This window comes from Phoca vitulina, unplaced genomic scaffold (assembly GCF_004348235.1).
Source record: "Phoca vitulina isolate PV1807 unplaced genomic scaffold, GSC_HSeal_1.0 scaffold49, whole genome shotgun sequence".
NCBI classification, from domain to species: Eukaryota; Metazoa; Chordata; class Mammalia; order Carnivora; family Phocidae; genus Phoca; species Phoca vitulina.
The window spans coordinates 10,472,504-10,498,942 of record NW_022589752.1 but is presented as its reverse complement, the minus strand read 5'-3'; the positions used below and the strand labels follow the sequence as shown (position 1 = coordinate 10,498,942).

General features: G+C 35.9%; 1 long non-coding RNA gene across 1 annotated transcript in view; it reads right to left on the bottom strand.

Annotated features, from left to right (window-relative positions):
- Window positions 1–26,439, bottom strand: part of LOC116649717 — a 60,332-nt gene that overhangs the window by 23,748 nt on the left and 10,145 nt on the right. Inside the window, exons 2-3 of the long non-coding RNA XR_004302724.1 lie at window positions 22,398–22,478; window positions 10,923–10,988 (exon numbers count right to left, since the gene is read on the bottom strand). This is a non-coding gene — a long non-coding RNA (uncharacterized LOC116649717). The remainder of the gene's footprint in view (window positions 1–10,922; window positions 10,989–22,397; window positions 22,479–26,439) is intronic.

Below are 26,439 nucleotides of genomic sequence, written 5' to 3'. Positions count from 1 at the left end.
GAATTTTTATAATTTCATTTTTATTTATTTTATTTTTTTTATTATGTTATGTTAATCACCATACATTACATCATTAGTTTTTGATGTAGTGATCCACGAATCATTGTTTGTGTATAACACCCGGTGCTCCACGCAGAACATGCCCTCTTTAATACCCATCACCAGGCTAACCCATCCCCCCACCCTCCTCCCTTCTAGAACCCTCAGTTTGTTTCTCAGAGTCCATAGTCTCTCATGGTTCATCTCCCCCTCCAATTCCCCCCCTTCATTCTTCCCCTCCTGCTATCTTCTTCTTTTTTTTTTTTTTAAACATATAATGTATTATTTGTTTCAGAGGTACAGATCTGTGATTCAACAGTCTTACACAATTCACAGCGCTCACCATAGCACATAACCTCCCCAGTGTCTATCACACAGCAACCCCATCCCTCCCACCCCCCACCACTCTAGCAACCCTCAGTTTGTTTCCTGAGTTTAAGAATTCCTCATATCAGTGAGGTCATATGATACAAGTCTTTCTCTGATTGACTTATCTCGCTCAGCATAATACCCTCCAGTTCCATTCACGTCATTGCAAATGGCAAGATTTCATTCCTTTTGATGGCTGCATAATACTCCATTGTATATATATATACCACATCTCCTTTATCCATTCATCTGTCGATGGACATCTTGGCTCTTTCCACAGTTTGGCTCTTGTGGACATTGCTGCTATCAACATTGGGGTGCACGTACACCTTCAGATCCCTACATTTGTATCTTTGGGGTAAATACCCAGTAGTGCAATTGCTGGGTTGTAGGGTAGCTCTATTTTCAATTTTTTGAGGAACCTGCATACTGTTTTCTAGAGTGGCTGCACCAGCTTGCATTCCCACCAACAGTGTAGGAGGGTTCCCCTTTCTCTGCATCCCCGCCAACATCTGTCATTTCCTGACTTGTTAATTTTAGCCATTCTGACTGGTGTGAGGTGGTATCTCATTGAGGTTTTGATTTGGATTTTCCTGATGCCGAGCGATGTTGAACACTTTTTCATTTGGATGTCTTCTTTGGAAAAATGTCTGTTCATGTCTTCTGCCCATTTCTTGATTGGATCATTTGTTCTTTGGGTGTTGCGTTTGATAAGTTCTTTATACATTTTGCATACTAGCCCTTTATCTGATATGTCATTTGCAAATATCTTCTCCCATTCGGTCGGTTGTCTTTTGGTTTTGTTGACTGTTTCTTTTGCTGTGCAAAAGCTTTTTATCTTGATGAAGTCCCAATAGTTCATTTTTGCCCTTGCTTCCCTTGCCTTTGGCGATGTTTCTAGGAAGAAGTTGCTGTGGCTGAGGTCAAAGAAGTTGCTGCCTGTGTTCTCCTTTAGGATTTTGATGGACTCCTGTCTCACATTTAGGTCTTTCAACCATTTTGAGTCAATTTTTGTGTGTGGTGTAAGGAAATGGTCCAGTTTCATTCTTCTGCATGTAGCTGTCCAATTTTCCCAACACCATTTGTTGAAGAGATTGTCTTTTTTCCATTGGACATTTTTTCCTGCTTTGTCGAAGATGAGTTGACCCTAGAGTTGAGGGTCCATTTCTGGGCTCTCTATTCTGTTCCATTGATCTATGCATCTGTTTTTGTGCCAGTACCATACTGTCTTGATGATGACAGCTTTGTAATAGAGCTGGAAGTCTGGAATTGTGATGCCACCAGCTTTGCTTTTCTTTTTCAACATTCCTCTGGCTATTCGGGGTCTTTTCTGGTTCCAAACAAATTTTAGGAGTATTTGTTCCATTTCTTTGAAAAAAGTGGATGGTATTTTGATTGGGATTGCATTGAATGTGTAGATTGCTCTAGGTAGCATTGACATCTTCACAATACTTGTTCTTCCAATCCATGAGCATGGAACGTTTTTCCATTTCTCTGTGTCTTCCTCAATTTCTTTCATGAGTATTTTATAGTTTTCTGAGTACAGGTTCTTTGCCTCTTTGGTTAGATTTATTCCTAGGTATCTTATGGTTTTGGGTGTGATTGTAAATGGGATTAACTCCTTAATTTCTCTTTCTTCTGTCTTGTTGTTGGTGTATAGGAATGCCACTGATTTCTGTGCATTGATTTTACATCCTGCCACTTTACTGAATTCCTGTATGAGTTCTAGCAGTTTTGGGGTGGAGTCTTTTGGGTTTTCCACATAAAGTATCATATCATCTGCAAAGAGTGAGAGTTTGAGTTCTTCTTTGCTGATTTGGATGCCTTTTAATTCTTTTTGTTGTCTGATTTCATTTTTAGTTGTTTCCTGCTATCATACTGAAATACAATGAATTTTAATTCAATCTTGTAACCTGTAAACTTGATAAATGTACTTAGTAGATTTCATAGCTGCTTTGTAGATTTCTTAGATCAGGAGTTGGCAAAATATTGCATGTGGAACTAATCTGGCTCACTGCTTGTTTTTGTAAATAAAGTTTTATTGGAACACAGACATACTCATTCACTTACATATTTTCTACGTTGTCTACACAAGAGTTAAGTGCAATAGAGCCCATGAGGCCTGGACAACACACAATACTTACTATCTGGCTCTTTTTAGAAAATGTCTCCCAAACCATGTCCAAGATTTCTCTACATATTTAATAATAACTTTTTTAAACAGAGAAAATTTTACTTCTTCCTTTCACAGTTTTGTGCCTCCTACTTATTTTAATTTTATTTTTTATTCTTTTTCCTAGTTGTATTCACTGACTATGACCCCCGCACCCCCACCCCAGCACAGTACTGAATATAAGTAGTGAAATGGTGATCTTTGCTTTGGCCCTGTTCTAAAAGCAATGTATCAAGTATTTCATCATTAATAATTAACTGTAGGTTTGTCATAAATATTTTTTATTTGGGGAATTTCCCTTTCATTTTAAATTTTCTGAGAATTTTTATAAAAATATATTTTGTTTTTGCTTTTTTACCAAATGTTTTTTCTTTAGCTGTTGATAATATCATGTCTATTTTTCTCCTTTATTCTGGTAATATAATATATTTCCTTAATTTAGTGTTTGGAAGTTAAAACAGTTTGAATTCCTCAAAAAATCCTAGTTGATAATAATATATTAACTTGATTGTTAATATTTTTCTGAGAATTTTTGCATTTATGCAAATGACATATTTTTTGATTATTCTTTTCTTATAACACCTTTAGCTGTTTTTTGCACTTGAGTTATGTCTGTCATATAAAACAAGGCAGTGGTTTTCAATATCCATAATTCTATGTTTTGTTTTTTTAATCCAGATTGATAATCTTTCCCTTATAATTGGAGTTTCAAATTCATTAGCATTTAATGTAATTATTGATTCATTTAGATTTAGAACTATTATTTTGTTGTTTACCTTTTATTTATTCCATCTGCTTAAACAAAAAAGGCATCTGTTCAATTTTTTTAATCATCTAGTCCTCCTCTTTTGTCATCTTATAAATTGAATATTAGTTAGTATTTCATTGTAATTTCTCTTTTGGATTTTCAACTTTACCTCTTGGTTTTATATTTTATTGGTTGCTCTAGGGATCATAATATGCATCTTTAACTTTTCATACTGTACTTAAGAGTTGATATTGTACCAGTTCACAAGAAATATAAGAATCAAGAAATTGTGTAGTTTGCCTTAACCCCTATAATTTGTGATATTGTCAAATACCATATATATATATATTAGAAGCCCCATCATGATTGCTAGAATTTTTGTTTTATTTTTTTAAAGATTTTATTTATTTATTTAAGAAAGAGAGAGAGACAGTGAGAGAGGGAACACAAACAGGGGGAGTGGGAGAGGGAGAAGCAGACTCCCTGCTGAGCAGGGAGCCAGACATGGGGCTTGATCCCTGGACCCTGGGATCATGACCTGAGTCACAGGCAGATGCTTAACCGACTGAGCAACCCAAGCCCCCCAAATTTTTGTTTTAGATAGTCATCAGGCTTTTAAAGAGATTAAGAATAAAAATATAGTTTTTATATTTACTCATATATCCACTATTTCTGGTATTTTTTATTCCATCATGCACATCAAGTTTCCATAGAGTGTGTATCCACTTCATCAAAAATAACAGTCTTTAATACTTCTTTTACTGCAGGCCTATTAGCAAAAAATTCTTCCAATTTTTTATCTGAAAAATGTCTTAAATTTTCCTTCATAACGTAACGATATTTTCACTGCATATAAAATTCTAGTTGATAATACCCCTCTTCACATATCACTTTAATGATGACATTCCATTATCTTCTGACCTATATTATTTCTCATGAAAGATCTGCCACTTGCATGGTTTTTCCCCTGTATGCAATGTACCATTTCTCTGTTTTCAAAATTTTGCCTTTACCTTTGGGTTTTAGCAGTTTGACAATGGGTTTAGTAGTTGACAAAAATACCTAAGGGTATTTTTCTTTATATTTATACTTCTTAGATTTACAAGTTGGTATTTTTCTTAGTAAATTTGGGCAACTTTTCAGCCTACTTCAAGTATATTTTCTATCCCAATTATTTTTCCTGACTCTAACACATATGATAGACTGCATAATACTATCCTACATATTAATGATACTTTATTTTCAATGTTTTTTTTGTTTGGTTCTTCAGAGTGAGTAATGTCTATTGATCAGTCTTCAAGTTTAGTGACTCTTTTTTCTCCTGTATCTGATCTTAAGTATGGCTATTCAGTGAATTTTTCATTTCACATTTTTTATTTCTTGCTTATAGAATTCTTTTTTTAACATTGTTTGTTTGTTTGTTTATCTTTAGAGAGAGCAAGTGGGAGATGGGGAGAGAATCTTAAGCAGTCTTCATGCTGAGTGTGGAGCCTGATGTGGGGCTTAATCTCATGATCCTGAGATCATGACCTGAGCCGAAATCAAGGGTCGGACACTGAAGTGACTGAGCCACCCAGGCGCCCCTAGAGTTCTTATTTGATTCTTTTTATAGGCTCTATTCTACTGCTAATATTCCCCTGTCTGTCCATCTGTCCACCCATTATGACCACTTTTTAACATCTCTGGACATATTTGTATTGGCTGATTTCAAATACTTGTCTGCTAATTCCAACATCTGGATCATTTCTCAGAGTTTGTTTTCACTGACTGCTTTCTTCCTCCAGGTATGTGTCATATATTCCTGCTTCTTTTCATATCTAGATTTTTAAAATTTATTGCGTGACATTGTAGATACTAGAATTGAGACTGAATTTAGCTGTTTTCCTTTAGAGAGAGTTAAGATAATTGAGGGGTGTTTTTTGTTTTTCATACTGGCATTTGATTTTCTGGTCAATTAATCTTAACCTTTCAAATTTTGTGTTTGAACTTTGTTAGAATTGTCCTTGAATAGCCATTATTATAGCAGTAAAAAAAAAAATTCTACTCCTAAGGCTTAGCTTTCCTTCAGTATCAACTGAGGAATATGTTGTTTAGCAAAGTATCTTTCCTCTAGATGTTCAGAAATCCTAATGCATCCAAGCATAGTGGGAACTTCAGGATCTCCTTTCAGCTCACAGATCTCCAGGAGCTATTTTATTCATGAAAGGACAATGCTACACTCCCAGATGTCCAACATCTAAAAACAATTGCTTCATATATCTCATCCATACACACACACACACACAATTTCCAATTTCAAAGTATTTTTCCAATAGAAATCTATTTACCGAGTTTTAGATCTCTTCTCAGTACACTTCATGGTGTATCAACTAATACAATACCATAATATTAAAATATCCACCCATAAAGGACACTATAATTTCCTACTTCAATCTTTGAAAGCCCTAACAGATTCTGTGCTCTACTTGGCAGAGTTACAATTCTTATTGATAAATCTAAACTCATCTGGCTTCTTCCAGTTCTCATGGATGGTTAAGTTGTTAGATAAAAGCTGTGACACTGGGTGAATTTATTTGTGTACATGTATGAGAGACTATTAGTTAGATTACTGAGATTTATTGTCCCCAAAGTAAAAAACATGACATGAATGTGAGAGCAGAGCCTCATGGTTATTCATATTGAATATTTATAGCTGGTGAGTAAATGTGGATTTGGGGGTAAAAATAAAAATAGTGGCATTGATTTACCAGAAGGAGAAGGAGAAGTACTGCATAAGTACTTTTTTTTTTTTTTTTAAGATTTCAGTTATTTATTTGAGAGAGAGAGAGAATAGCACGAGTGGGAAGGAAGAACAGAGGGAGAGGGAAAAACAGACTCCCTGCTGAGCAGGGAGCCCAATGTGGGGCTGAATCCCCTAGGACCCTGAGATCATGACCTGAGCCAAAGACAGAGGCTTAACGGATTGAGCCACCCAGGCACCCCCTGAATAAGAGAATCTTAAGAAAAGTAAAAGAGATTAAATGTGTTTTGAGAAAGAGGTATGGTTACTAGATACAGAGAAAGTTCAGGACCTCTGCCAAAAAACACACTGAGGTTATACTGTGATATTTGTATTCGCCTTAATATCCATGACATGTATTGTCAGTCAGTGAAGAAACTCTGGAAACAACATGTTGCTCTGAAGGTAAATGAAATTTCTTCCAGTAAGGGTTAGGGTTAGAGCTGTACTGATCACTCACTCAATGATATATAGGGTGAGCTGAACATGGATTGGTAAGCATTCATTGTCGAAAAAGGATGATCGCTGTTTCTCTTTTTGCCTCTGGTTTTTAGTAAACATGAATTTCTGGGAGATAGTGTAGCTTAGTACAAAGACCATTGCCTATGAAAATTACAATAAACAAATAATAACAACAAGAACGACAAAGAACATCCAAATCCTGAATCTGTTGCTGACTAGCAGTATAATTCTAGGTTAGTTTTACTTAGGCTTTTGAATATAAATTTCCTCTTCTATAGAATTTAGACAGCAATCCCTGTTTCACAGGATGGTTGTGAGAATTAAATAAAGAAATATAGCCAGAGCTAGAGATGTACATTATCGGGCACAATGCCTGACACATAATAGATCTACAATGAATAGTTATTCTTTCTTCATTAATGACTACAAATTGTCTAGACCAGGACTCAGCAATTTTTTTTCTATAAAGGGCCAGATACTGAATAATTTAAGCTTTGTGAGCAATACCATCTCTGTTATAGCTACTCTACTCTGCCTTTGTAGCCCCAAAGCAGCCACAGACAGTATGTAAAGGAATGAGCATATCTTTGTTCATTAAACTTTATATACAAATCTGGCAGCAAACCAGATTTGACCTGTAGGAATGGTAGTTTGCAAGACCTCTGGACTAGATTAAGAAGTATGGTGGGGTTTTTTTGTTTGTTTGTTTACATAGTCATTGGGTCTATGTTTTAGAATCCCCAGGATTTAGGGAGCCCTGGGTGGCCCAGCTGGCTAAGTGTCTGCCTTCGGCTCAGGTCATGATCCCAGGTTCCTGGAATAGAGTCCCGCATCGGGCTCCTTGCTCAGGGAGGAGCTTGCTTCTCCCTCTGCCTGCCGCTTCCCCTGCTTGTGCTCTCCTCTCTCTCTGTCTCCCTGACAAATAAATAAATAAAATCTTAAAAAAAGAGAGAGAGAGAGAGAGAGAGATGATATCTTTAAAAAAAAAAAAATAGAATCCCCAGGCTTTAAAAAATACAGAAATAGCATGCTCCATCTCTTGTCTTCATGTTTCACATGTCTGATAAAGACAAAACTTCACTGTAACTTTTCCTGGTGTGTTTAAAATCTAACTTCCATGGTAAAAGTATGATTTCATTATACCACCTTCCACAATTTTATAGGGCAAAATTTTCTAAAGTAACAGGAAGCCTATTTTTCTTGTCTTACAAATAGTAATGTTTTGGTTGGATTCTTCTCTTTCTAGACTTGGTGTGAATTCATTGACAAATGGAAATCCCTGGGGTCGGATGTTATTCTCTGTTCTGCTGTATGTCCAGACTCCAATCTGGATTCTAGTGGGATTCTTTCTCCTTGGTAATAACTTTTCTTCTTTGTTCTTTAAATGCAGCCTAGTATGATATAAATGAACTATAACAGGGAAAATGTACTGGCTTAAAAATCAGAGTTGTACTCTAACCCAGGATTTGTCACTACCTCAGTGTTATGTTAATTGAAACGTTTAAGAATTAATATATTAAAATCTACCTTTTATGAGATTGCCATCATCTTTAACCTTTTTCTCCAAACCTGTTATCCTTCTGAATTTATTTTTTATCATTCTCAAAGTTACTATTTTTTGGTTATTCTTATTTCCCTCTTGTTTTCTATAGCCAGATAGTTCTAAATTCTTATTTTTGCAGCATTTGTTGGTTTATAGGTTTTTTGGTATGTATTATTTAATTTGATTTTCACAACCACTAATATGAAGACAAGGCTTTTAATCTTCTTTTATTTTATAATTGAGGAGTTAAGTGATAAAATAATTTAAAGAAATGAATTTAAGGTGACATGATTAGAAAATAGAATGAGGACTAAGACTATGCTCTCTCACTACTCACCCACTAGTTTTTCTGCAGGGGTTCTGAGGAGTCAGCGTGCTAGATTTCCAGGTGGTGTATCTTATACTTACCTTTATAATATTCTGAACTTCCCTGTGGGAGCTGTCACTGTTGATATAGTGACAGATGAAGATGAGGAGGGACTGAAACTATATCAAGGACACTACAGTGACTTCTGAGATAAGAAAGGTTTTTTAAGGATTTCTTTGCCTGGATGTTGGGGATGTTGCTATATTTTTCTAGTTTCTAAGAGAGATGAATTTAATGACCTTTACTTTTTCTCTCTGTTCTTAATGCCCTATTCAGCCACATTATCATAAATATTTGGCAAATGTGATAAGAAAATGCTATATTCTTTAACAATCAAATAAGGATTGAATCTAAAAAATAACTTTTTTCTTTGTTTATTAGACAAAGAAGTACCTACTAACTTGTCTAGTATCATTAAAATTCCACATTTTGACCTTTTATAAAATAGAACAATTGGAGTTTTAGGACTCTGATCGGTTACTAAAACCTTTCTTCATAAGTCTTTTTAATTACACCTCATTTAAGATGCCTTTTCCTGTATTTTATGGAGTAGAACAATAGGTGAGCTTTCACAAAGCCATCACTATTGTTATGAACACCCTCCTTCTATTTCCTTCCTTAGCTTCATGACACATAATAGAACAGGGGTTTGGGTTCATTAATATTTAATCTTTCTTTATAATTTTCTGTATTAAGAATCTCCTGACCTACATATCTTTGAAGGTATTTTCAGAGATAAATTTCTGGATTTTAAACATTTTTAATAATAGGCTACTAGCTCTGGAAGTCATATAAAGTTGAGCCTAAGATTCATTAGTCAACATGTCTCTACTTCTTTTTTTTTTTTCTAAATTTTATTTATTTATTTGTCAGAGACAGAGAGAGAGAGAGCATGAGCAGGGAGAGGGGGAGAGGGCAAAGCACGCTCCCCTCTGAGCAAGGAGCCCGATGTGGGACTCGATCCCAGGACCCTGAGATCATGACCTGAGCCGAAGGCAGACGCTTAATCGACTGAGCCACCCAGATGTCCCAACATGTCTCTACTTCTAAGTAACAAAAAAATCAGCCGATTTTGACCTGTTGCCAAGTACCTAGAATCCAGTGAGAATTAAAGTCAAATAACTAATACCTCTTGCTTGGGAATCTGTCTTTCAGTCAAATATTAATCCCCAAAATATTTATCAGATTTCTCCTCGGTATTGAAAGGCATTTATATTTTATATAAATTTTATATAAAGATATGGTGATGGATAGATAGACATTGATACATATTGCAAACCCAAAGTATGCAAAATATTCCAGGTACTCTTCAAATTATCTTTCTTTAATTATCTTTCCATAGAATTTTCTGGGAAAATTCAAACTCCCTATGTTGCAGCTTATGTGGGATCTAGGCTTTATTTTCTCTTATGGGTTGATTTGACTTTTGGGAGTGTGTGAATTAAATAAATGGTGAGTTAACATTAACTTAGTCTTTGCTTTCTAGAACTTTTGTGAAGAATAAACATGAAGTCTGTCTTGACATTCTGTAAAAGAGCATAAATTTTTATTTTGACTCTTTCCTACTTTTAGTCACATACTGACTGAAGAAAGTAAGCTGCAGGATACTTAGGGAATAAATAAAGAAAATGTTTAAAGCTAAGCAATAGTGATTAGCAAAGAGAATGTACTACTGGTTGATATAAGTTGATGAATGAGAGTTAAAGATAAATAGATATAATAAACTTAATAACATGTAAAAATGTATAAATTTGTTTAAAAAACCACAGGGAAATGAACTTGGTGAAATTACACAAAAAGTGTGTCACTTGGCTCATTTAACCTGAAAGATAAAATGATCAAAAAGTGAGATGAAGAGAAAATCTGGAATACAAGCTAAGACTAAATAAGAGATGAAAAATATCACCATCTGGAAGATTTTAAAAACAAATTAAAGAAAATGTTATTTAATAAACATGATAAAACAGCAAGATAAAAACATGAATAAATTCAGTTTGGTAGTATTTTTAAAAGTTAAATGTAGTAGGTAAAACTTTTAGGAAAATGTTTGAAAGATGAATAGTATATTAGAATAAGTTTGTAAAAGCCTAAAGTCGGTTAAAATTGCCTCCTACATTTAGAGGAGAGTAATTTTAAACAGTGGTATTCTTCAGAGTACAAAGCTTAACATTCCCTGGAAAAAGTATGCAGGGTCATTGAGTGGAAGGCAGTTGAAGCAACCTCTTGACCTTGTCATAGAGTTCCATTCACTGGACTAGAGCTCATTGCAAAGACATTTATGTTGGTTGAGGTCTCTTGTGACTGATTCTCAATGTAGCAATCCTGGGGTAGAGATAGTTCCTTCTTTAAACTCTTATCCCACAAGGAAGACCAAACAGGCAGATAATAAACTTAAGTCCCTACTAGGAGCTAAAGTACAAACTACAGCAACAGATGATGTACCTGAGATTATTTCAAGGCTTTTCATGTTCCATCTTTTTTGGGAAATCTCTTTTGAGTTATTTCTTTCTGTGGGGAAAAGGGAAAATAAGGCAAAGGTAAGGACATATCATAATTGAAGCATTAAATGTTTTTCAAATTTTAGAATCAATAAAGTCACTATAAATTGTGGCTAAAACCCAGTCCACTCTGTTCACATGCAGTAGAATCTAACGCATCCTAGAGAACAGTGCCAAGGCTCAAGGCAGGTAGCTGTGAAATCATGACCTTCGTCCCCTCCCAGACTATTGAAGGAAGAGTGGGACTTGCCACTGCAGTGCACTGTGTGGCTTTACTGTGGCAGGATGAGCTGTTTCTGCACCTGATAAAGGGGGTAAAGACTGTGACCTGAAAATGGAGAAGACACAGTGAATCTTAGGCCACCGAAGGACTGTCTTCCCCAAGCTGCACAATGCTGAGCTTTAAATGCAGCCCACTCTACCATACCCCTCAACCCTGAGAGACCATCTAATCATTTCTCTCCCCAGGTACTCAAGCTAAACATTTTAATTAATTATGATTAATATCTGCCAATGAGCTATGCAGTGGGCATTTTGTCCCTCACAACTCAAATCCCTTTCTAGTAAGGAAAACTTGGGCAACTTCCTTTAATTTTTTTGCCTTAGTTTCTGTGACTGTAAAGTAGGGGATAATAATATTTAGGGGTAACATTTATTAAATATTTATCATATACTGTAATTGTTCCAGGGGTTTATTTGAGATTAAATCTTCTAATTCCCAGGACAATATTTAAAAGAGTGTTTTATTTTTACCTGCATGTTTATAGGTGAGCATATTGAAACTAGAGAGGTTAAGGAGCTGTGCCTGTCTGCCTCATGGGGTGAGGATATAATATGACCAGGTATGCAAAATGGCATCATAGCACACTGCCTTGCATGTGGTGTCATTAATAAACATTGCCTATTATTATTATTATTATTATTATTTAAGAATCTCTGTCTCTGCAGTTGGAATTTATCTCTCTTCTGTGGAAGCTTATCTCTAGTTTAAATGCTCAGGTATTTCCTGAAAGATTCATCCATGGCAAGAGCAGACATAGACTATACTAGGTCTATTTTAAACAGAGGAACTCATATCCTTATGTTCTTTAGCCTCATTTTGGGGCTACAGAATCAACTTAGAAAAAATTTAAAATTAACTTTTTAGCTATGAATGTTTTCAATGCTTCACATATTTTCTTCACACAGAAAAATCCAGAATGTATTACATTGTCAACTTGAACTGCCTACAGAGATTAGGTTTCACCTTTGAATCAATGCTCCTTAAACTGAACTAATGAGTGGGGAACACCAGGGAATGATAGTATAGGTCAGACACTCATATCATGGTTAAAATGAAATGCAAATTTGGTTAGTTATAATTATGTCCAGTATTGAGACACCTACTTATCATTTTGTAGAATCTTTCAAATGTTAAAAAAATTGTAATCAATGGCTTTGCAATATTTAATATCACATAAATTGTTGGAAAATATGAGCCAGAAACTTATCTCTTACAAGCAGTTTACTGACCAATTTCTTATCTGAGCTCTTTTCGTTGCAAAGAAATGAACCAAATCTCTGGGAGAGATGCAGCTCAAGTTTCTCTTTTTCTCCACATCCTTGCCCACCTCCAGCAATCCTGATTCTGTGGTATTGGAATCTACAATCACTTTTGGTTCCTTTGCTCTATGCTCTGTTCTTTAGAGTGCTATTAGCAGAGGAAAGGAGCCATGTTTCTTGGAGTTCAACATCTGACATGGTGTAGACTATTTCAGAGGATATTCATTTGTTCACTCAGTCATTCATCGAATGCATATATTTATGGACTATGATGTGCACAGGTGAACAAAATAAGTAAAGACCTCATGCGCTGGGACCCCTGGGTGGCTCAGTCATTAAGCGTCTGCCTTTGGCTCAGGTCATGATCCTAGGATCCATGCTCAGTGGGGAGCCTGCTTCTCCCTCTGCCTGCCACTCCCCCTGATTGTGCTCTCTCTCTGACAAATAAATAAATAAAATCTTAAAAAAAAAAGACCCCATGCGTTATTTGTTATTCTGTTTGTGTTTTTATGTTCGTGTTGTTATGTATGTGTATGTATTATGAAAGTATGTATCCTATGTGTCTATTTAACCTGTTGTGTTATACACACACGCATAAACACACACAGACACACACTATATGTATGCTTTCCAAGGTGTTACTAATAAATTAATCCTCTTAAATCATTGCTTTTGTCATGATACTTTCCTATTCAAGCCGTGACTGTCTTCCCCCTATTTAACTGTTGAGTCAAAGCTCCATAAACCAGGCCTCCAAAACCTAATTCCAAACTATCATTCCAGTCTTACTTTTTAACTGTGGTCAACACAGTCATTTCACTCCATTTAATCTGCTATAATTCTTCCTCCTAAATACAGCCTGAAATTTTTGGGAGCTAACTTCTACTTCTGGCCAAAATGGAATAACATGGACTAGACTAACCCTTCGAACTTAAATAACTAAAAAAAAAAACCAAAAAACAAAAACATGAAATAATGGTTTTCAGACATTGCACAAAATAATGGTTTTCAGGCAGTGCATAGAAATAATCATATGAGAGAGGAAAATTCCCCACAATCATCCCCCTCTTCCTTTTCCCTTCTTGGAGCTTTCTTCTTAGAGGTATTTCTAGCCACAGCACTGGGAGAGGGCTCCAGAGAGGGCCTGGCGGTTTCCTAAGTTGGTGTGATGGAATTGGGTGTACGAGGGTGTCCAGGTGGCTGGACTTCACAGGGCAGAATGCCACAGAAAGAAAATCAGCACAGGAAGAAAGCCACAGAGAACTGGAGAGGCCTCCCTTTGATTCCTCAGCTGAATACTGATCAGCATGTATTTGTGAGGAATTATCTAAGGTGGGGGAAAGAGCCTTTTAAGAAGAAAGCACAATAATCCCTGGAGCTTAATAGAGCCTGGAATTGTTTTTTTTCTCACTAGCAAGAGTAGAAAAAAATCAGAATACACGAAGCATCAGGTACTTAGAAGATTATTGCCTCAGTAGTGGGGTGTAATTAGCCGGAGACTAACAGCTGTTCTAGTTCACATAACAGTGTTTGAAACCAAGCCTTAAAAGGGTAAAACTGTTTCCAAGTAACTTCATTGCACCCCACTGCAAAATTTACAGGTATTTTTTAAACTCAAGAATATTCAGCACTTTTAAAAAATCCTCAATATGTGGCATCCTGATGAAAATTACCAGGTACACAAGAAGCATTGTTATCTGTCAATTTGAAAAAATGAGCCCTGACCAAAAAAATTGGGTAAAACTTTTGGAACTATGTGAATCTCTTTACCTCTTTCATACACCCCACAAAAAGCTAATATAATTAAGGTGAGTTGATCCCAGTGCAGGAGATGAGCCATATGCATAGAAAGAAACATTGTGCACACAGGCTTTTTTCTAAGAAATAATAAATTAATGATTCCTAACTTGAATTCACAGAGGACACCACTATCTGTTTTCAGCCATTAGTTCTCAGCGCTATGGTGGAGATAGTGGAAAGCGAGCGTGTGCACCTTGACTAAGAACCCCCACATCATGTGCTGCATTGACCCCAGTGTCATCATTCCACTTCAGCTCTCTTCCTGTCTCCCCACTGAGAACTTCTGTTAATGGAAACATCGTTACCTACTCCCAGAAGAGGGTGCCTCTCAACAATCTGGCTACATAGCCCTCCCTTACCTCCCCTAAATCATTGCCTGTTCCCTTCTCCTGCTTTAGAATTCTTCCTACACCTGTCTCTGACTGATATATTACACATTTATTATTTTATAGGTTTAATATCTGTCTCTATCACCAGATTATAAACTTCATGAAGCAAGGGATTTTGTTTGTTTACCTCTGAATCTTCTTAGTCCATAATAGTCACTTATAGGTATTTATTAAATGAATGAATAATTCTTAACATCATGCAATTATTTTTGTCAACCTGATTTTTTTTTGCAATATACTACAAGTGCAAGTCAGAGCTTTTGACACTATTTTCCCATAATAGGTGCCAAGCTAAATCAACTCAATTCCTAAATTTAGTAATGGATTAAATGAAAAGTAGATAATGAAGACTTTGATTAATCCACTTCTACGAGCCTTTAAATACATACGTACTGCTGGTAGGGATTCATAGCAAATACATTCTCATCCCCCCCCCACTATCGCCTAATCTTCTATCCCTTTTATGAAATTAAATTACTTTGATTGAAATTAATAAAATATTAACTGAATGTCTATCAGGTCCTGGGACTACAGCAGTGATTAAAATATTCTCATGGTTTCTGCCTTCATAGTTTGCAGTCTAAATACCTGAGAAGTAAATATTCTATTAACAAAATTATGTGCAATGGGAGAGAGAAATGTGAAAATTTAAGACAAATAGCTCTAAATTCTTGTAACAATTATTCTGGCTACTATTATGATGAACAACAAGAACATATGGCATATGAAATGAAAAAAATACAATGTTTGGAGTACTATCTGTATCCTTGCAAGAATATACTTTTGGATTGAGAAATAAATAAAAATAATGTAATTTAGGGGTGCCTGGGTGGCTCAGTCAGTTAAGCCTCCGACTCTTGATTTTGGCTCAGGTCATGATCTCAGGTTTGTGAGATGGAGCCCCAAGTCAGGCTCTACGTGCTCAGCATGGAGTCTGCTTGAAATTCTCTCTCTCCTTCTCCCTCTGTCCCCCTCCTGCTCTCTCTCTCTCTCTCTAAAAGAAATAAATAAAATCTTAAAAAAATAACATAAAAATAATGTAATTTAAACTTTTGTTTTGGAAATGAAAGATCTCACCTCTTCATGTGTTGAAACTGCTTTAGAGAGAAGATTTAGCTTGATTCTCACCTCTGCTACTTACAAATTGTGTGACCTAGAACAAATCATGGGATTTTTCTGTCTCCATTTCCTTTGTGAAATTATAATAACTATTTTTCCTCTTTAAAAAGATTGTGGTCAGAATCAAATATGATTATGTTTTAGGAAATGCTTTGAAAACTACACTGTGGCTATAGCATAGAGTTTTAAGGATATTCAATAAACTATGTTTGCAAATTGCTCAGCATATTGTTATAAGCACTTAGTAAGTGGTCAGTACATACAACTATTAAACTAGAGATGAAAATTTAAAAGGTAAAGATTGCATATAGAAGAGTTTAAGAGCAAATTATATCTCCAAAGAACACATTTTGAAATTGAGGACCAGAGGGCTTTTCTTTTCTATTTTTTTTCCTGAATTTTGATGTGGATATAATTAGAATGTAATATCAACAGTCTACCTACCAATGTGTGAAGCTAATGTTCACCTTCCTTCTCTTACTTCAATCCTTTCTCCGGTAATGCTTGGTGAGTCAGTGAAAGGTGAAAAGAAACCCCAAATGGTATTCACTAAATTGAGTATCAGGTTGAAATGTCTTCCATCATATTATTTTTATAAACACTGGCTTCTCTGATGCCCATTGGATCTATGCAAGAATCAGATCAGAGATCAGATTGCCTTCATGAATATTAAAGGCAGAATAGAAAGCATTTGATGTGATTGGAATTTTGGGGGGTAAATCTTTCTTTTTACAAACTTGGAATCAGAACATAACATGAAAATGAATATTTAAAAATTTTGGAATCCTTTCCAAGAATTATTTATCAGAATGAAAAAGCAAAATGGGGAACTTTGAGCACACTATGAGCATTGAGAAGATCTTTTGTTACTTAGCAGAAGCAGCACACTCTTCTACTTGGATTCAGCTATAAACAATGTTCATTGTCTATTGAAACATTTCCCTTAAAATTTTCTTTTATTATTCTAGGTAAAGGAACCATTCAGGGCAATATCATTTGATGATGATGATGATAATTATTATCATCATTTGAAAGAGAAAGAGAGGGAGCGTGCAAGAGCACACAAGCTGGGGAGGGGCAGAGGAAGAGGGAGAGAGAGAATCCCAAGCAGTTTCCACGTGGAGCACCGAGCCCATCACAGAGCTTGATCTCACGACCCTGAGATCATGACTTGAGCCAAAATCAAGAGTTGGATGCTTAACTGACTGAACCACCCAGGTGCCCCTCATTCCTTCATTATTATTAGCAGTGAAAGTCATCCTTGTCCTTATTAAAAATTATACCACTGATATACTTTTTTCCCCATCATTTTAAAAAGAACTAATGTTATTATTGTTTGTAACATGAACTAAGAACTATGAAAAATATATATTTTGTTTAATATAAAATATATCCTGGGAAATATAATTTACGTAGACTTCAATGACAATGATACTCCTTAAGTTGTGCAATGAAATGGCTCTGCTATTCTCCGGGAGGCAGTACAGGATGGTTAAATGCACAGACAGACAGCTAAGTGGCCTGAATTAAAATCCTGAATTGTCCTGCTAGTTTCACTAGCACTGTGCTTCACTTTCCACCACTACAAAATGCCCTGTGCCTATCACTTTATTACTAATTATATGGTATCCTATTCATTGTATCTATAACTTAGCATACATAGATGCTCAGTTATTTCTAAAATTCATTAAAAGCAAAAACAAGTACATGTATTTTTCATAAATTAATTAGCAAAGAAAACTAACATCAAGTATTTAGAAAAATAAACTTAAGATCTAGTTTGTGGTTTTGCTATTTAGACCTTTATGTGTAGTTATGAGACTCTAGGAAGATAAATGTTAAAGAATGTTAGCATTTAAAATGCTCTGGAAAATGAAATAAAACAATATTTTTCTTCTGCTATATGATTATTGGAAGTAGTATTTTCCTTTGCTTCAACTTCTCCACTTTGTCATTTACCTTTAGGCAAATTTACTGGACATATAAAATCAGTGAGGAGGACGTAGAAAGTAAAATCTAAGAATCTCACAGGAGAAATTCCCATAAAATTTAAACCTGTTTCAATTAAGAGTTAAAAGATGAGTGAAGCATTTTTCATGAAGGGAAGCTGCCTCCATTATTAAAAATAAATCATCACAATCAAGCTCTAAATATATTAACTAGAAATATAGAATTTAAATATTTAAGAAACGAAACAGAGGGCTAAATGAAATCTTACATGGCAAAACTTTAGTGTTTTCCTAAACACCCCTTTTAACAAAGGTTCAAGCATGCTGGATTTATCCTCAATAATATTAAAAGCATTTAACACTTGCCACTTAACATACTGACTCCTTTATTACCAACAACTCTATGTTCTAGATACCATTATTATCTTCATATTACAAACGAGGAAGCAGAGACACAAAGATGAGTGACCAGGGTTAAATGACTATGTTGGGATTTGAAGCCAGGCATTCTGGCTTTGAAATCTGTGTTCTTAAGTACTACACTGCACTGTCCCTCAGAATCCCTACTTGAACTTCCTACTCTCACCACCACCTGTTTTCCTTCCAAGCTATCTGCTCTGCCACCCTGCCTACTCTCTGGCCACCTGTCTGCCTTATTAAGACCTCCACTAACCTGACTCTTCCTCTGTTTTTCCTACTCATCACATAAACTCATTTACTTCTTTATTCAGCTTCTAAGGTCTATCATAATCACCTCATTTTAAATCCTCGATTCCCTCCCCTCATTTTCTTTGTTACCCTCATCTAACTAAACTACAGTTCAAATTACACCCAATTATCTGCCTACTCTGTGCATATGCTGAGCAGCTGAGCATTGCAGAAGATAAGTTCAAAACTGCTTACCTATTGTTTTGTTTAAATTCATGATCATAGGGGCACATGGGTGTCTCAGTTGGTTAAGCATCTGCCTTCAGCTCAGGTCATAATCTCGGGGTCCTGGGATTGAGCCCCACATCAGGCTCCATGCACAGTGGGGAGTCTGCTTCTCCCTCTCTTTCTGTCCTTCCTCCCTGCTTGTGCTCTCTCTCTCAAATAAATAAATAAAATCTTTGAAAAAATTCATGATCATAAGCTTCAAGTGCACACTTTATTGAGTCACAAAATCCTACTACACCTCCCTAGTATGCTCTCCTTTCCACTCTCAAAAGGATCATTGCTATTTACCTATAAAGATGTTCACTGTTTCACTGTTTCTAATAACAAAAGACTGGGAAAGAATCTAAATACCCAGAAGTGTTGGATTAATTGAATAATGTACTTCAGCACAATGGAACACCCTTATTAATGATAGAAGGATACTTAGAAGAATAGGAGATACTTAATGGAAAGAGAAAACGGTCATTGTTACATGAGGAGGCAGGTTACAAAAACCTTTGCACCATTCTATCATGTAAAACACATAGAAAGAAAAATGAAAATTAGTAGTGGTTTTCTCTGGATGGTTGAATTAGAAATAATTCTTTTATTCTTGTTGTTATTATCTATATAGTTTCTACATTGAGGATGTGGTACCTTGTAGTAAAGTTATCTTTAAGAAGGCAATGATACTATGGCATTTTCTTCTACTCTCTTCTCCCTAACACATTACTCCCCATTCCTCTCCCTCTTCATTCATGACCTAAATTTGTATTTCATTGAAAAATAGATCAGAACTTCTTCATTTTGCTCTCATTCTACCTACCATCCTACCTGCATTTCTGCATATTTTCTCTGCTAGCTCTTGGGTTCCTCTAAAGTATGAAGACCTTGCTCATAAAAGCAAGGGTGAACAGTGAGTGATGAGCACAGTTCTTGACTGATGCTCTGCATCTTTTACTTTGTCACTTCCGCAAAGATTTGCAATCAATTAAACTTCCTGTCAATGATTAAGCATTCTCTCTTCTCTCTCTTGAATTACCCACTTTCCCTCTTTTCTACAAAAGGATGTGACATAGTGGCTCAGGGGTGGGCTCTGGGTAGAACCTGCCTTGATTGAGCATTGCTTCCCTTATTTCTAGCTGTGTAGACCAATTGGCTGAACTAATAGCTTTGTAGAGCATTTACTGAATTTCTCTTTCAGTTTCACCATCTATAAAATGGGTTAGTAATATTATGTACATCCTAGGATGTTAGGAATTAATTAGGATGACATTAATTAATGCCTGTAAAATTCTCGGAATAGTGCCCAGGGCATAGAAAGTAGTTAATAAATGTTACCTATCTCCTCCTCCCTCTCCACATCCTTCTCTTCCTCCTCCACCTTATCATTTCTTTACAAATATGTTTTTGAACCTCTTTTTGAGGGGAAAATGCTCTCTCATACCATTTCCCTCTTCTGCTTAATTTTTTCCATTCCTCACTCATGGGAAAACTTTTTGAAAACTTTTCCCATAGGTTCCCCACTTCACCTCTTTGATTAGGTCAGTTCACCCTAGTCACCAATCACAGTGGCTCTTCTTCCCAGTATCACCAAGGACACATTGGCAAGCAGCAGTCACCACTCTTTTCATCTTTACTTTTCAGCAGTGAAGTACTAACTCTATTTACCACTTCCTCCTTCTGGGAGCATTTTCTTCTCTTGGTTTCAGGAACATTATGTTCTCCTGATTTTCCTATTACCTTACTGCCCTTCATGGCTGTTCCTCTGATGTTCTTCATGGCTTTACCCCTGTGTTAGCATACTCCAGGGCCCTATACCCAGGCTACTTTTCTGTCTACATACTCTCCTGTCTTAGAAGGTAGAGATAATGTAAGTGACAAATTATATATATTAAAAAAAAGATTTGTGTTTATATGACTTGACTTTGCCCACAAAATAAAAATATACAAATAAATCTTTATGAAAAGGGCAGTCTTCAAGTTTTAAGAACAGTTGTAGAATGTTTTATTTTATTCATGATCTATTAAAGTGAACAACATTGGCTTTATAAAATAAGTGGAACACACTCCTCACACCACACAAAATGGAAATACACATCTACGTGAACTCATGCTACTCCCCTCACAATCTTCATCCCCAGCAAGCACAATGGAACCAGCAAATGATAACCATAGTATGCAAAATATAGTATAATATATATATAATAATAATATAGAAAAAGTATCTTTCCTATAAAGATGTACCATAAAAGAGAGATTCCATTATTGATTTATTTTTCAAAAAGATTTTACCATTGAAAGGGCTGAAAGATTGATCAATATGGTCATAGGGTTATATTACTCTCTTTCTTCCCTCTCTTCCATGTCAATTATTTATTTTGTCAAGGTAGTCACATTATTTTACAATTAGTTTTGTACATATCTAAGTCTTTCATCAACCTAAGACCTTTTTCCAATGCAGGACCTTAGGATCACTTACCTTTGTGATTTTCTGCATCATGCTTGCTACGTAGTAACATGAAAAATATTTCTTGATTAAAGAAATAAAATAAACTTGGTATTATGCATACATTTTAGTTGCATTCCAAATAGTACATGGTATTGGTATAAGGAATAGAACATGAAAAATTTTATTAGAATGAATTTAAATTTCTTGTTCTAATTGTTATTAATTAAATGAATAACTGCTATTATAGCCTACTCACTGTTCACCCTACTTTGATTTTTGCTCTCCTCTTAAGCCTTTACTGACACATTGGCCATAGTAAGTTTCTTGAAAAGCAAATTTTACCATGTCACTCTCCGGCTTGAGTGCATCGTTGATACCTTGATAGAATCCTATTGTTCTTTGATTACAGTCCAAAAGCCTCAATAGGGCTTAGAAGGTCTTATATGCTAAGACTCCCTTCCTATGTCTACAGTTTCATCTCAAAGCCCTCTCCTCACTCCTGACTTGTCTCATTGGCTTTCTTTATGTTCATTGTCCTTCACTGTCATGGTCTTGGCTGCCTGCCTAAGGTTCCAGAGCTCTCTTCCTTTAGTCCTCTTGCCTTGTTAACTCGATGCACAGGTCAAGTGCCACTTCCTCAGAGAACTCTCCCTTCACCCCAGACTAAGTAGGTACCAGTCCTGTATGTCTTGTATGTCTCCTAACACCTGATCCTGTTCATAGACCTCATGCTGGTGCATTAATTTATTTAACTTCCTTCTTCCTTGGTTTTTAACCTCTAACTTAGGTGACTGAATGTATTGTACGGCCCCTTATAAGATGACAAATTCAGGTTAGGAAAAATGTGGTAATATATTAAGCATCCATGGTAATCCTGAGACATTTTTTTATGCATGGATTCTTATGTTCTTCCTTGACTTTGACTCCATTTGATTGAGGGTCATAAGCATAATTAATCTAGGGAGGCAAAAGAGAAAAAAGGTACTACTTGCTTTATGTGTAATTTCAAAAATGTCCTCTGGATTGCTAGCATGCCCACTGTAAAACTGCAAAGAACCTACATGAAAACACCTTTCTTTAACCATATCCTCCTTGCCCTCCAAAAGATGGGTCACCAGAAGGGGAAATCTTTGTCTTCCTGGAAAGAGAGAGATTTTTTTGACATGGAAACTATCCCTTTCCTTTTCTCCTCAGGAGTGAGAAAGAATGGCATTTGACTTCTTTCCCCTTCCAAGAAATTAGGGCTCTCTTACCTGTGCTAAATGAGAAAATTCAGGTTCATCTTCAATCAGAAAAGTGTGGGGTCACAGAGCTGGTGAACACTTTTGATGCTGCTGAAATGTAGAGACAATAGTAGAGATTTTAGTTAAATTAAGAGAAGTAGTGTCTGGGAATAACCTGCATTCCCACCACTTAGACTTTTCAAAGACAGTGGATCTCCAGTGACTGGAGAATATATCAGTTTAGGTGGTCAGGGTTATGCCATCGTGAAATATCCCTAGAAGCCTGCTTATTAGAACATAAGGAGCCTAGGAGAAAGAGACAATGGGATGGAGGTGGAGGGATGGATGACATACTGTGGGAAGTGTGGGGAAAGGCTATGCCTGGGCAAGAGACTGTACTTCCCTCCCCATCCCACCATGTAGTACCCAAAGAACATCAAGTGCCTCTCATAACAGAGCCAGGCGTTTGAACACCAGCAGCCCAGAGGAACAATGGTGGTCAGAATATTTTTGTTTTTGTTTTTTTTTGCAACAATAAGTTAAGAGAAAGGCCACAAACAACAGCAATGATGTACTGGAAATCGTACTGGTAATCTCCTACATCTCCCATCCCCCCAATAGGAGCAGGGGCAGGTTCAAGAGATATAGATTAATAGGGGATAAAGAGAAGTTTCCCCCATGCCCACTCTCAAGGTCTCAGCTTACTGCAGGCATTCACAAAAACTCTGCCTGTGATCCTATAACAAAACCCTGGATACTGGCTGAGCATAGAAACATCTTAATGTGATGGGACGTATACCTGAAAGGAGACCGCTTTATTCCAAATGAAACTAAAATGATTTTGGATAGAACTGAACTCATTTGCAAGCATGTTAACTGGGCACTTTAAGTTAACCAATACTCAATCAACACCACTGTCAGAGGTGGACCTTGAAATGTAGAAAATAAACTACTGGATACCAAATAAGTAAAAAATATTCCAGGTATGTATACCACAGGGTTGTATTTGCTCATTACACAAATAACTCCAGTCTTAAGCAAATTAATTTCAAGTCCTGTGGATTTCCAAGGCAGATATTCTGAAAGCATTTGGACAAAAATAAGCCAGTGGCTAGAAAGAGAGCTAGATATATAGAGTCCGGTTGAACTTAACTTTGTCTGTCTGTCTCTCCCTTCTGTGTGTGTGTGTGTGTGTGTGTGTGTGCATGTGCGCATAGATGCAAAAAGCAGAGAACCAAGGGTCAAAACTTGGTAACACAGTGAGTCAAATAAATATTGGGCCATTGGGGTTCCTGTCAGACCAGACTATCACACCCTTACCCTGCTCCACACACAACAGACATGTTTTCATACATCTAATTCCAAGGCAACTTTAAGAATTAATGTGGAATATGCTTCTTTAGGTTTATGTTCATAAATTCCTATGTGATATAAACATTTTTAATATAAAAATTATACCTTGATCCAATACATAAACATAAAATACATTTTAAAATTTCACTTCAGTGCTTCATTTTCCAGGCATTCAAATCTATGTAAAAGGACTTAATTTTCAAGTAGCTGTTTTCTAATTCCAAATGCAGGAAGTAGTAGAACTTACTCCTCCTTATTCACAAGTAGAGGCACCATCATGATGTTCCTTTTTCCAGACCTCCACAACTTTTCAAACGGAAAGGCTCTTTCTTATACTTTCTAAGGATAGTTCCTTGTGGGTTCCACAGCAGTACAATTTCCTTGTTTTTGAATTCTGATTTAGTGGGTTAGAAGTCAAACCTGGGAATAGATACCTTTCAAAAAGCCAGCCGGGGGATCAAAAATTAAAATAATTGACCTAGTTAAATATTAGGTTGAACTATATAAAAATTGCCATTTGTAGGTTTAAAAAAACTGTCAAGTATTGACACTTTCATATGGTTCAATTATGATGAATACAAGAAAATGCCAGCTCTTGGCTCTCTAATGGGAGGCCAATACTCAGAAATGTCGATTCAATAGGTACAGGATGGTAAGTGAACGTCTGCATTTTAAGAAGTTTCCTAGATGTTTGATAAACCCTTCCATATTTGGGGACCACTGAATTGTGTCACTGTTTTGGTTCCAGGTCAATTTCCCATTATTAGTTCATGTGCCTATGAAGATTTTTTAGAAAACCAAATTAAAACAAAAGAAAAATTTTCCAGAGATATCTATTAACATCTCCCCTTCTCTGTCTAACAAGAAGCTGCATTTCATTACCCCTGCTCCTGTCAACTTATTCAATGGGAAGCAAAGATTTCTTTCTGACATTTTTCTTGGGAGAAAGGTGAAGTAAGTGAAAGCTGTAGCACAGAAAGCTAATATACTCTTCCCTTCTTGCATCAGTGAAATAAAGGAGAGAACCTGTCTGCAAACCATGAGAAACTCATATCCACCAGCTGGAGACCTAACTTAATGGAAGAGTTGTGCTCACGTGATTATGTGCCAGTCTTCTCAGCAAGACTCATATGTGACTTTTTTTTTTTTTTTTTGACTTGATATGATTGAAACTGTCATTTTGGGATGTGCAGAAAGAAACACATATTGAATTAATTATTCAGAAGGGGAGGAGTGAGAAGACTGAAAGCATATATTATTGCTATGCATTTTAATTAAATGTGTCTGAAAAAGAATACACTGAGGAAATAAAAGAAAGTAAATTGTTTTAGGTCTTTTATCATCCAACCATTGACAAACAGTGTCTTAAAGGACCTTCTAGGGTAAAGCTGATGATAAGTAATATTTATTAAATGTCTGCTACATCAGCTAATGTTCTAGGTATGTTTAATTTTTCTGATAACCCTCGACAAGTGAGGTGTATTACTCCATTTCTGCAGATGGAGAATCTGAAATTCAGAGGTGTTAAATAACATGTCCAAATTGCATAGTGATAAATGACAGAGCTGAAGTATGAACTGATTAAGTGGTGATTCAGTCAATGCTTGAACACTGTCAACTTAGAACCATAGAATTCCTGGTTACCCAGGCAATTAAAAAAGGAACATGATTTGTATTATATTCTTGATAAGCAAAGTTAGAAACTCAGAATGAATGTTTAGGCTTTTTCTGATTGCTTCTTCATAGCAAAATTATATCCTCAGTTAATGCTACAAGAATATGAGAATGCATTAGATAAATTTGACTTTAAAATTGCCATTTCAGATCATAAGTAGCAAATTTTCTTAAAGGTTACATTTCTGTGGCAGAGATTGCTGGCTGTTCACCAAAATCCATTCTCCTCTTCTTTCAGGACCCATGACCAGTCTATACTTCTAGCTACCCTTGAATTTAAGTATGACTGAAATTCTAGCTAACACAATGTGAGGACCTAAAATGTGTCTTCCCAGGCAAAGGCCTTTTAAAAATCCCTCCATGCATGCCCTCTTTCCTCTGTTGCCAGTAAATGAGATGATGATGAAGTCCTAGGGAATGGTTGAGCCACAAGATAAGGAGTCTGGATCTCTTAATTCCTGACCAGGGACACTTGCTTTGAAGTCTCTCATGGGAAAGAAATAAACTTCTATTGCATTTGAGCCATTGAACAAACTTGGGACAATTTGTAGAACAACTTAGACTAACAAAATATTGGATGATTTAGAATTAAAAAAACAAACATTGCATTTGGATTTGGTGTTCCCCATCTACTGTAAGACCCTGGTGGATAAATAGACTTCTCTGAGCCTGTTTCTTCTGTGAAACTGAAATAACAATTTCCACTTCATGAAATTGTAAAAATTAAATTAAATCACAAATATGACATTGCTTTATAATCACTAAGCAAATGTGAAACTTGAAGAGTATCATTTTTAAGAGAATGAAGCATTCTCAGTCTTTTTTGTAACAGCTTTAATAAGAAAATTTATATACCATAAAGTTCATATATTTTAATGTAGAATTCAATGAATTTTAATTTTTATGTAAAGAGTTTTACAAACATTACCATATTGTAGTTCTGAAATCTTTTCATCACCCCACAAAGAGATCTCATACTCATACACAGTCATTCCCATTCCCATTCACAGTCCTAGAAAAATACTAATCTATTTTCTCTCCCTCT